This window comes from Thalassophryne amazonica, chromosome 8 (genome assembly GCF_902500255.1).
Source record: "Thalassophryne amazonica chromosome 8, fThaAma1.1, whole genome shotgun sequence".
NCBI classification, from domain to species: Eukaryota; Metazoa; Chordata; class Actinopteri; order Batrachoidiformes; family Batrachoididae; genus Thalassophryne; species Thalassophryne amazonica.
The window spans coordinates 56,108,431-56,122,106 of record NC_047110.1 but is presented as its reverse complement, the minus strand read 5'-3'; the positions used below and the strand labels follow the sequence as shown (position 1 = coordinate 56,122,106).

The 13,676-nt window shown below is 38.0% G+C and overlaps 1 protein-coding gene across 3 annotated transcripts in view; it reads left to right on the top strand.

The window, feature by feature from the left end:
- LOC117515650 (potassium voltage-gated channel subfamily D member 2-like) overlaps positions 1–13,676 on the top strand; it is a 165,361-nt gene that overhangs the window by 16,614 nt on the left and 135,071 nt on the right. The window lies entirely within an intron of this gene.

The following is a 13,676-nucleotide window of genomic DNA, read 5'->3' as shown; positions in this document are numbered from 1 at the left end:
TCCACTAACCGCTAATTGGCGAAGCTAACATTTTCATTAGCGGATGCACTTTTTAGCTAACTTTGAAGCTAGGAGCTTATGTAGATTTCTCATGGATGGCCATATGAGGCTGTTTGAAGGTGGGATGTACAAAGAGGTGCACTTATGTTATATATTTTTTTGAATATAGTATTTCATATTTTTCTAAAAAATCAGTTCTATTATCAATTATATGAAAATAAAAGGATTCCTATTTTACTGGAAGAGACTCAGACAAAATTAAACAGAACATTTAGAATATTTGAAAGAGCAAATCCTCAGTGCCTCCAACTCCTGAACACAGTTTATTTAAACTTGAACTCACATCAAATAAAATATTTTATTCAGCTTATGTACTTACTGAAACATTGTACAAATTGTGGGAAAATATAAGATTTTATTCAGCTTATGTACTTACTGAAACATGTACAAATTGTGGGGAATTATAAGATTTTCTTCAGCTTAATGTACTTACTGAAACAGTGAAAAAATAGTCGGAAATTACAAGATTTTCTTCATCTTAATGTACTTACTGAAACATTGTACAAACTGAGGGAAAATATAAGATTTTATTCAGCTTAAGTACTTACTGAAACATTGTACAAATAGTGGGAAAATATAAGATTTTATTCAGCTTATGTACTTACTGAAACATTGTACAAATTGTGGGAAAATATAAGATTTTATTCAGCTTATGTACTTACTGAAACATTGTACAAATTGTGGGAAATTATAAGATTTTATTCAGCTTATGTACTTACTGAAACATTGTACAAATAGTGGGAAAATATAAGATTTTATTCAGCTTATGTACTTACTGAAACATTGTACAAATTGTGGGAAAATATAAGATTTTATTCAGCTTATGTACTTACTGAAACATTGTACAAATTGTGGGAAAATATAAGATTTTATTCATCTTATGTACTTACTGAAACGTACAAATTGTGGGAAATTATAAGATTTTATTCAGCTTATGTACTTACTGAAACAGTGAAAAAATAGTGGGAAATTACAAGATTTTCTTCAGCTTAATGTACTTACTGAAACATTGTACAAACTGAGGGAAAATATAAGATTTTTTTCAGCTTATCTACTTACTGAAACATTGTACACATAGTGGAAAATTTCTTGGCATTAACAAAAACAGATTTTAGCTAATGTCTCCTCAGTGTTGTCAAGTTAGACTCACTCACAAGGAACACTGACAGCATGTATTTCACAGTAAAAGTATCTGTCAGGATGCTGGCATTAAACATTTTATTGTGAAATGGTGCAAACAACATGAACAATCTGATGTTTAACTTTGCTACCAGTAACATCAGCAAGCCACACCATCTTCGAAGTACGAATGTTACAATGTTAATCAAAATAAAGGTTTCAAAATAAAGGTTTTGAAAATTAATTCCCAAAATTTTCATAATAAAGGATGCACATCATCGTGCTATGTGCAAGGCATATCCAAAAACTGAGGCGGATCTGACAAACAGTCAGAGAGCTATGCGAGCCACATACTCGCACTTACACAGACGCTTCTTACTTTACAGATAGATACTGTACGTTAGGTATGTGGAGATTAATCAATACACATCGGTATCTAGATACAAACGTGTGCGATGTGAGTGTATCAGTTCATTCAGTGTGCATCGATTCAATTGACAGGTGAAATTGTTATCGCATCACGAATATGCTGCATGCTTGCATCCGGCACATTGAATGCACCATCCCTGCTTCACGTTTTGTTTTGAACATGGATGGAAGCCTTAAAGCACATTTGTACCACAACAAACATGGAGGTCCACGAGCGGTTGGAGATTTTTGACGCACCTAAAACATTTTAATCAGGGGTTTGGAGATACTTTGGCTGCTTTAAAAAAGATGGGAAACTTCACAAGACGCAGGTCGTTTGTAAAGAATGCCGTGCTGCTAAACCATACGGCCGCTGCTGCTTCACTCAGATATTCCTCACATTGTAAACCTTCAGCAAAACTCTAGTGAGAAAAGTATTTCAAATTACTTTTGCCAAGGCGGTACTCTGTCAGTGAGTGACTCTGATGTTGTCTTACTTTTTACTGTTTAAGTTGAGAGTGTGATGAAGCAGGTTCCACATATGAGGGAACTGATTCCTGTTCCATAATGTTGAATCTGGTAAATTTGCTGCTTATAAGGAGTAAAACAAATTCTCTGCCTCTAGCAGAATCAGCATCATAAGAAGAAGAATACCATAGTACCATACTGAAATGCAGCTTCTTATTTTCTATTTAAATTTTTGGTATAATTTCTTTGCATCATGTTGAATTGTATCGTATTGCACTAAATCGCACCATATCACATTGTGTGGGAATTGAATTGCCATTAAATACATATCAAATTGCATCGAATTGGGAACAGGGGTGAATCGCATCGTATTGTCAGTATCATCATGTATCCCTATATGTATTGTATCGTTGGTAGTGTATCGAGATGCATATATATATATATATATATATATATATATATATATATATATATATATATATATATATATATATATATATATATATATACATATTGTTGTTCATTCGGCCGCTCCCAGTTTTTGTCCAGGGTTGCCACAGCGGATACAACCAGATCTGCATCGGTAACTGGCACAAGTTTTACGCCAGATGCCCTTCCTGACCCAACTCCAGTACCCGGAGAAACACACACAGCCGCTGGTGTTCCAAAGAGGTCTCCCATCCCAGTACTAACCAGATCCTGCTCTGCTTAGCTTCTGAGATTTGACGGGATCAGGCTTACACAGAGCAGATTGGCTGCACGTATATATATATATATATATATATATATATATATATATATATCAAATACTTCATCTTCCTGTGTGCTGACTTTCATCTGTTTCTCAACAACATTTCATGCAGAAATTGAACTGCTTCATTATTTTTCGTGGTTTAAGCCCGTCGCCTGAACACAACAGTAAATACAACTAATGAGCATCTTTTGATGTGCAGTAGAAATGACAGTTGCGATTAAGGCGGTCTACACACACTAACCTCTAAACACCAGATTGGTCACGACCTGCTAAAATGGGACGTTAACGAAGGCGCATAATCCATCATGTTTTCTCCCCCAAAACCAAAGTTCATCTTTGTGTTTCTTTTGGTAAGACAACGAGCAAACAAAAATCATAACACTAGATAAAAGGTGCCCAGAAAGCACAGCAATGGCACACCCACATTTCAGTGGCATGTCCTGAAAATGTTACACAGGCTTTTAAACAGTCAAATTCACAAACAATAAAATATCTGAACTCATTTCCACCAATTTATCAATTTTTTATATGTATTAACAAGAGGCTACAAATGTGAGCGTGACCTCTGACATTGATCACTGACCACTACTTTGAAAACCACATGGCTACTTCCCTTCCATAGAAACAATATAACTGCCAAGTCTGATCAAAATTACATCTGGTGATCTTAATATATCTAACGAAGATAGTTATATAGAGACCAAAGTGCTCACAAGAGTGTCACCAATGAATTATCTGATCAACAAATTGAAATTTACATACCAATGTACTGTTTAAAATGTACAAAGTAAGTTACTACTTTGGTTCAACAGGCATGACATGATCACTCATGAATACAGGTGCAACAATTAATTGATTATGAATTGACTATTAAATTAATTGACAACTATTTTAGAGAATAGATTAATAATTCTGAGTCATTTTTATGCTCAGTTTTATGAGCATACAGCTAAATTCTTAAGGAACAAGGCTTGACGATAAAGGAAAGTTGATTAAGGGAAAGTCAGTTGTGGTGTTGGCAGAGGTATGTACTTTCTAAGTGCCTTCTAATTTGACTTTTTTTTTTTTTGGCCCTAACAACTAATCGATTAATCAACCAATTGTTTTCTTATTTTCTTATTTATTTATTTAAAAGGGACGATACAATATGTAAATATGTCATATTTTAGCTGTAGGCTAATTTCCATCTGAGTCCCTGACAGGCTGATGTAAAAATTAACAAACAATTAACAATAAAAGAACACAGACGTTGCAGAAACTTACAATACAACAAACTATAGTACATAGGGGTCACTATCTACGACAGCAACAAGACACAAGACTGGACAAGAGACAAGAGACAAGAGGACAAAAAAGAAGCGAGGAGAGCTAGAAAGGACAAGCGGTTCCTGATTAGTCAATTATGAAAACAATCGGTAGTTGCAGCCCTAGCCATGAGCAATGTGAGTTGGGATAAAAAGCATAACCGGGATGTGTAGTAAACAAGGAAAATTGTTGTTGTGTTGTGTTTTTTCTGCTAGAAGTAATCATAGCAAAGATGAAGCTTACATGGTAGTCAGATCTTTAGTCTCTACATACGTTGTTGCAGGCACACCACACTGGATTTGATAGTTACAGCCACATTACCATAATTACGGAATATACACACACCGTGCACTCAGGAAACATAATAAAAACAATCTTTCAGCAGAAACATCTCCTCCTAGCAGCATTTACTGTACTTACCCGCACACGTAGCTTGATTGTACTACATTGAAATTACCTGCAATTTTGTGAAGCCAACAAACAGAACAGCTGCACCATCACAGTGAGCACACTCCATGTCTTCATGAGACAATATGGGAGATAGTGACTTCAGCAGTTGTGACCCAGCACTACAACAGCACCCAATACAGTATTTTGAGGTCAACAGTGAAGAATTGGGCAGCGCAGTCTGGTTTGAGGGCGGGCGCTAAAGGGGTAAAATATGATGCATATGATGTATTTTCTCTACTTCCGGGGACAAAATGACAGCATTTTCTCTGAGGTTTTGGCAAATTACACACAAACAAAGTGAAAATGCAATGAAAAACTGATTCTCGCAGTCAGACATCCAGGAACTTCCTAGCTGGAAGTGAGCCGCCATCTTAGTTTGGGGAAAATGGGCGACTTTGGTCACATTGAAAGCAGCACGAAAATGCCCAAAAGTTGTTGTATTCCAGGTTCTACAGCTAACCAAGAGTTATCCCGAACGGCAGCTCTATATTATACCATCGGAGAAATGCAGTCGTGAGAAATGGCTCACTGCAATCAACAGGGCCGCTGTAAACACAGATGGGAGTATCAACAAAAAGAAACAATGGAGTCCCAAGTCTGGTCCTGCTATCTGTGTTCTGCCCATTTCATCTCGTAAGTACTTTTTGTGTTACTATTTATGAATTGAGGTTGTCATCAGGATCCATTCACATTTTGCAACAGTTTGAAAATTCTAATAAAGCGCCAGCTACAGAAACAAAGCTGGATGACGGTTAAACGGTGTGTCCGGAAGTCAACGTAAGTCTTGTTTTGTTTTGGCTTCTGTGTCCACCGTTAGTGCAGTGTGACCGGGGCTTGACTGATACAATTATTAATATATTCTTATAGAAGAATACTCACAAGAACTCTTGATGAAGTATGTATAGACATCTTTGTAATCCATCTCTGGCCATTGTTTAGGATCGTCTAACCAGTCCTCTGCAATAATCTTATATGGGTATTTTCGGATTCCTGCCAACTCCAGCTTCTTTCTGTATCGATTCCGTGCCTCAGGTGGCAAATTCTCTTTGTACTGATACATCATCAAAAAAAACAAAAACAAAAACAAACTTGGAAGTAGAGAAACAACGAACTTTGAGGACGTGCTCCCGTTTCCCCCAAACAAAGACAGTACCTAGAAATTACGTCACATGAGATGTTACGCCGACTGCGAGAATGATGCAGTGGGAAAGTGTCAAGGTGAGTTAGCAGGCGAGAGAACGTAGCTACTCTGGTTAGTTCTGTAGGCTAACACTTACCAACATGACGTCTCCCACTTGCCTCATCTTCCCTTCTGTACTGGGAACCAAAAAAAAAAAGTTTTGCGACTACTTCGGTGACTGCAGCCAAAAACAAAACAGTACACCATTTTCATGTTATGCTGTGTATATATTGCACAACGGGAATGGCTGACCCTATAAGTGGTCAAATCCCGCGATATCATGCAGGTTTCAAACAAGACTGTGGTGCCCTATTAAACCCAAGTCTTGCCACGAGGTTTGTGCATGCACACATCACATTGTCCTAATTGTTTTTTTGGTTTTTTTTTAATATGATGTCACTTTTGCTGTGCAGCTGTGAAACACAACCTCTTTAATGGGGAAAACCGCACCACCGAAATGTACAAACATGTGCAAACAAACGGCTGCAAAATGGAGGCGTGAGAACGAGAGGCGGGAGTCAACAGCTTTCTTCAGGGGAGATTATAATCACTCAAGACAAGAACCTGCATGTGTGTGCATGTACACGTCTTCGTGTGTGCGTGTGTGGGGGGGAGTTTGCTGCTGAATTAAAAAATGCACACCCCTACCTTTTTCTTATTCTCTTTGTTTTTAATCACACTGCAACATCTGTCACATGACTGACAGTTTTAGAGAAAATTAGGGTTGTGTAGGTAAGAGTTGGCAAATATTTTAAAACTTCACTCACTTCAGATTCATTGCACATTTGTGTATGTGTGTGCATGCATGCCTGTGTGTGTGTGAACTGACTGTAAAAGCAGGCACTGCGGATGCTCAGATTGGTAAATAATCCATACAGCAAGGACAAAATGTTTGCAAATCCATTTGATTTCTTTGACAAAGCGCCTCAGATGCAGCACCTATAACACTTGATCCATGTGGGGGCTGTTTTCCATTAATTCACTGCGGCTGCGCTGCATTACGCGGGGAAAGTGTGCTGCACTTGGTAGTGTGGAGACATAAAATATGGGTTTGCCACTGCTCAGCATTTTCATCTTCTTTGTGTCGCCGGCGACGTCAGAGATTAATGGAATTTTCCAGTATGAGATTAAAGTTACTCCGGATGAACACGGAGTCACTGTGTTAGGAAACGTGTGAGAAAATACAGCACTTCAATTTTATTGTTGTGCAAAAGAATTTGCACCACCTGGATGCACTTCTATGCAGCAGCAGTAGTAGATACAATCCAGCATTTCTGGCATGCATGCAGGTTTTCCCGGCGTGCACACACCTGCTCTTGAACTGCTCTGTAAACCCTAATCCAGCTCCATCAAAAGAATAAAATGATAAAATATTGCTGTGTGCTAAAACTGATACATTATAAAATATATCTGATGTAAAGTGCACACCATGAGACTGCTGGATCAAATCTTCTGCAAATTATAAACTTAAGCTCAAAACTATCTCAGCCTCTGGTGCTGCACAGCTTATTTAGGTACTCAGCATTTACATACAGATGAAAATGGCTTGTCTGGTCATGGAGATTGGTATTCACACACATAATGCCTCCTCATCACTTTGTTCTCATCACTTTGTTGGGAATGTGCAACAATTATTTTAATTGGATTCCTGTAGTTTTTCCTCTCTGGAGTGCACTGTACCTGCACCGAATCACTAACAACTGTCACATAACAAATGAACATGTTCTGTTAAAATGTTAATTTTGCATAAAAATTGGATCATGAAGCGATATATTTCGTGTTTTGAGCACTTTGAAAAATTAATCGTATTTTGAGGATTTTTTTTTCCCAAGGCAATTATTTAATGTAGCTTCTGAGGCATTTTAAATAAATGAATTACATTGCAAACCGTTGTTTCAAGCATCGCCACCCTGCCCCACAAATAATAATAATAATAATAATAATTATTATTATTATTATTATAAAAATCCATGTCATGTTTTTAGTAGTTTGAAACACTGACTCTCTTTCTGAAGTAATTGTTTCTTTACTATCTTGGCCATTTCAGAAACTAACTCTTCTTGTGAAGCATTACCTTTGCTGTTTTTTTAAGTAATTGTTTTGCATCTCAAGCATTTTTAATAACTGTATAATTCTGTCCTATAAAACTGTTTCCAACATTTCAAAACAATTCCTCATTTTCTGAATCAAGCACTGCACTGTGTTTTAAGCATTTTGAAACATTGAATCTCTTTCTGAAGTACTTCATTTAGTACTTTGACCATTTCAAATATAATGCAATGCTAAAATACCCTTGGTCTTGGCAGTCATTTAATTAGTATCCCAGTACAATATATATAATTATACATTATTGTTATTTACATTGATTAAGATCCTAATGTCTTACGTACAATTTGTACATGTTCAATAAAGCCCCTAATAAAGCGTGTGCGCGCATATACATGAGCTTTTGACAAGAGTGGAAATTAGCTTTGAGTTAGCGTAAGTTAGCGTGCACGCTGACATCCATGAAATGTCTTGTAAATCACTCCAGAGGTGTTATTAGGCTACAAAAACAGCGTTTTCAGTTTTAGAAGTGTTTATTTCTCACTAGCTTTTACATAATATATGATAAAAGGTTATATTTACATACAAACAAAACAGAGTTTTCAGCTAGCTAGACCAGCCTGTGACGTCACAGTGCCGCTTTACTCTGATTGTCTGTCACCCCCTCCCCTAAAAAAAAAAAAGGAACAGAATGAAACAGAATGTGACTTTTTAACCTCTTAAGAGCAGCTGACTAAGAAAACCAGCCATGAGGGCCCAAATCATGGAAAGTGACATGTCACCGGTTTTCATGAAACTTGGTACATGAACAGCTTTTGGGTAGTGTATAACTGTCACCAAATATTTTAGCATATCCTTTTGTTGTTGCCATAGAAACCAGTCTTGTATTTTCAATCTCAAATGTGCTATTTTTCTATTGTGAAACAGTCGGTAATTTGGCATTTTTGAGGGCAGAAGAAATACAATACTTTATGTCAGAGAAAGGTTTACTGAATAAATGTGAAGCAGCACATCACTCCTCAGAAAAGTTAATACCCCCATCACACATATGACGATTGAACATACCTACAGTAAGTCCCTTCGGCTGCTCCCTTGTTTTGCACTTGGGGTCGCCACAGCAAATCCAAGGTGGATCTGCATGTTGAATTGACGCAACTCCACATTACATGGAAAAATGTGGCAGGGGTGGGATTTGAACCCGGAACCTTCTGAACTGAAACCAAGCGCATTAACCACTTGGCCACCACCCCTGCCCGATTGAACAAAACCTACAAATACCTATAATTTCAGCCCCCATGGTGCGCGGGGCGCATGTGGGGCTGAACATGCACACACTTGCGTGCACTTGCGCGCACATGCGCCTTTTATGGCCATCTGACGGCAGTCTGTGTCATCTAAACTGTTGTCTTCATATGTTTCGGATGTCATCGTGCAGGTGTGGAGGAGGTAATCTGGATGTGTTCTGGCACTGCTGACCACGGCTCTTTCCCTCCCGATTGCATCTGATGATGGCAATATTTGCTGTTTCGGCCTGGTTCCTGCACATTCTTGCTATGTGTGATGGGGGCTTAAAACTTTGTCCCAGAAGTCAATAGTTTTGGAAAACGAATGTATTTACAAACACCTTTGTAAATTGGCTATGTGAAAATAGTCCAAAAACATGCCGTACAACTGTGTAAACTGTCAGTGAGCAGACCATACCTGTGACTTAATATTTGGGAAATACAGCAAGAAACACTGGAAATCCAATTGCATCTGAAAGTACTGGACTTATGCTGAGAATGGACAGATGGACGGAGCAATCTTTGCAATCTCCGATGGCCATATTTGATGTCCTCAGGTAAAAATGACTTATTCTGTGAAACATTTAGTTAATTTTCAAAACTTTTTTCTTTCTTTTTTTCCAGTGGCTCAGGCATTTCAATAAAATGAATTTTGTTCTGAAGCGGCTGTTGTATTTTTACCCGAGGCAATCAAACATAGTCATTGGGTATTACAAAGGCTGTCTGTACATCCGCCCCTCCATCTGTCCATCGTCCGTCTGTTTGTGCTCAGTATAAGTCCAGTCCTGTTACTGCCAGAGTCTTCAAATTCACAGGAAATGAGATGGGGCGTGTGTCATGTGTGCAGATGAGATGAGTTTGTATCTGTTTCTGTCAGTGTGTGCATAATGTCTGGAGTTGCCTTGACAACATCAGACTGTCAGGGAGAACAGGAGGTAAGAGGGCAGCCGATTGGTTCACCAAGGCCGTAGAAATTCTTCTGGAGGCAAGCTGAAACCACAGAAGAACTAGGAGAGGACCCCAAGATGCCAAGCAGCCAGGACACACAAAGGTTAGGTGGAAAAACAGATATACTTTAATGATCTCTGGTGACAGTGTAATACAACAGTGACCAGTGTGAACAAGTGACACAAAAACCCCAAACCCAAAATGACTGTAAAAAAGAAACCAAGTGAGTAACTACTCACACAAAAACAAAAACTACACAGATGGGAGCGAGACTTACAAAACTGGACACTTCATTGGGTAAGTGGTGTAAGACAAGACAAGTACAATCGACCGACAAATGGGAGTGACTTAGAAACACTAACAGGTGCTCTAATCAGTACAGCCCAAGACATGTTAATAAACAAACTGAACACAAGGGGGGGCAAACTAAGACATACACAGGTGGCTGAACATAAAACATGATCCTGACACATAACCAAATAATACACCTTAGTAATATAAATGCCGACCACATGAACAGACAGACCTCTATATAGAGTAATCAAAGAAACCAAAAGGCACTAAAAAATAATCAAAATATATAACGAACATAAAAGGCCCAAAGTCACAAAGTGTTAAGGACCATGAAGCAGAAAAGGATTCTATTCACAGGGAATCATAACTAACAATGGAGGATAAAACCCACAGAGTCCGGGGACTAAGGACGTGGAATCACTGAGACACAACAGATGTGAAACACTAAGACAACCAGGATTGGGAACCAGGAATGTCGGGACACACAGAAGGCAGACGGGACATGATGGAGACAGACAGCGGGGGAAACACACACACACCTACATACACACCCACACACACAGAGTCACACACCAACTGAAGGGGGGGAGGTTCCGACACACCAGGCACCGAGTGCGCAGCCCCACCAACCTTCACACAAAACAGCTAGTGCACTCGAAGGAGTCACAACATGAGCGTGGGCACTCAGCCAGGAGCCAAACCACAACCAGCACACTCATACCCTCACACGCTCACACAAGCGCACACAGATACACGCAGGGTGCGGGTAGACAGGTGCATTGGGACTCTCACATGAAACGAGGGACACGTGACACATACAAATACACACACCCTGAACACAGAGGGCAGGACTCACAAACCAAAGGACACCAGGACAACTTGTTAAGTTCTTTGAAGAGTGACACAATTTATGTAATTTTGTTTCTATGCACCACAACAGTGGAGTTGAAATTATATAATCATGATGTGCTTGTAGTTTAATTTAAGGACATAAAAAGTATTGTAAGGAATTCTTGCCATTTTTATACATATTTCCTACATTTTCAGAGGCTATAAGTAAAAGTACAAACTAAATATAAAAATTAGATTCAATTCAAATCATCAATTATTCAGCTGCTTTTCTTTCAAGAAGTGGATGAATATACAAACATTTCCAAGTCAATGAATATTTGTTGGACTTCCTTTACATTAATTATTGAAAAATACGAACAGTCCAGTCCTGGATCGTAAATCTGACTGGAGAAGGAGTAAAAAAAAACCTGAGTGACTGTAGAAGGAGACTAGTGGAGGAAGCCACAAGATGCAACTGGAGAAACTGTTCATACTGTAACTTATATATATATATATATATATATATATATATATATATATATATATATATATATATATATATATATATATATATATATATATATATATTCTATTTGTACCTCATTTTCTTATGTCTTGTACTGTTACAAGTATTATTATTATTGGTTATCCTTGCACACGCTGTTTGATGAACATTTTCCTCTACTTGCATCCATCTTGTGTGTTTTTTAAGAGCTGACGTAACGTGAATTTTTCCTCTGTGAGATCAATAAAGTTTATCTTATCTTATCTTATGTCTGTTGCATCATCAGTTCCAGCCCCAAAACAGAACAAATGTAGGCTGCAGTCTTCCATGTACCTCCTGGTAAACTGATGCTGAAAATTCATGACTTCATTTAAAGAAAATCATTCACTGTTCCATTCGACCATAAAGCTGTGTGAAGAAAGACTAACTTGAAGCAGTAACATCTGAGTTTCACATTAACACAACAAAACAATTTGATGAGAGCACATGATGTCACATGATGAGAAATTCAACAGGTGTGAATCAGCAGCTTCTCGTGGTCCTCGCCTCTTCACCTTTAGCCAATCAGCAAGTAAAGAACAAGCTGAGCTTTGTTTTCCCAGAATGCTGGAGGAGCTTTAAAATCTGAACATGACACTGTCCTCTCTTTGGCACGTAACGAGTGTGGGCGAAACAGTTTTTTGTTATTTTTAGCACCTATTGTCACTGTGGTTCCACACGAATCTGTTTCAAAGAATTCCTCATGACCTCATGTCAGCCTTTAAACGCAGTAAGAACGTAGGAGACAAAACAAAGAAAAGGCTTGTGAGCTAGGTGACAGTAAAGCCCCTCCCATCTCTGCGAGCGTTTTCTGGGGTCAGATTGTAAATTGCAGCTATATTTCTTTCATGCACGTGGGATAGCACTGCAAACACAGTATGCTGAAGCGGTGCCAGGTTTTCCAATAGCCGCACGCGAAGGTTTCTCCCCCTGACATTTGTTTCTTTATGGGAAAATTGCGTCAGCCAACAACTCGGCATCTGTGATCAGCAGATATTCAAAGATTATTGCTCTGGGCTATTATCGCTCTGTTTGAAGAACACAGAAAAAAACCTAAAATGATAAAAGTTTTGTTTGTCAAAGGTCTCATCAAAATAGACATCACTGCACATCATACTTTGATTTGAGAAACATTTGTCTGTCTGTTTGTTCCCCTAGTTCTCCTAGGTCCTTCGACCGATTTCCACTAAACTTGATATATAGATGAAGGTCGATCCAAGAATTGTCCTTAAAGGGTTTGTTTTGGCAAATCTTTGGGACCAAAGATCAAAATTTGAATTTTCACTTTTTTTTTATTTTCACAAGTTGGTTCTACAATTGTGAGTCAAAATAAAATTTAATAAAGGTCAATCAATGGGGTCAAGGTTGCTGGGGTCAAAGGTAAAAAAAATTAAGGTTTTCACTCTAATTTGCACCAAAGTTGGCACACATATTAGTCCGCAGGCCAACATGGCTATACGTGCCCCCCCACCCACCCCCACAACTCTACGAACCTATTTTTTCTGAAGCTTTAGAGTATCCAATTAATGAAATCGAATGTTAACATTGAAAATTTTGGTCCTCACTACCTGTTTTCACACAACAAATAGACATACCCTATAATCGCCATTTTTCATAAGGCAAAAACACCAAAATTCTTCACTGAGGTATAAAAGGTTACAGGTTATGCAAATATTGTTGTATTTCAGACAAAATAGCACAACAGCAATGTCTAAAGTATTTTGTAGTGTAAAACAATGTTAAAATATTGAAGTATTTCAATATAATACCTCTTTTAATGAAACAAATAGAGGTACTCCATAAATGTCTGGTTTGTACAGGTTCAAATATTTTTGTGATGTTGAGAATCTAGGAATTTGCAATTTATTTTTTATATTCAGAGAGTTCAGATATTCAGATGATAAACTTCAAATGATAGTATAACTAGGGATGAAATAGACTGTTAACAATATGCTTTGTTTTTTCCAGATTGCCATAGGAATGTTT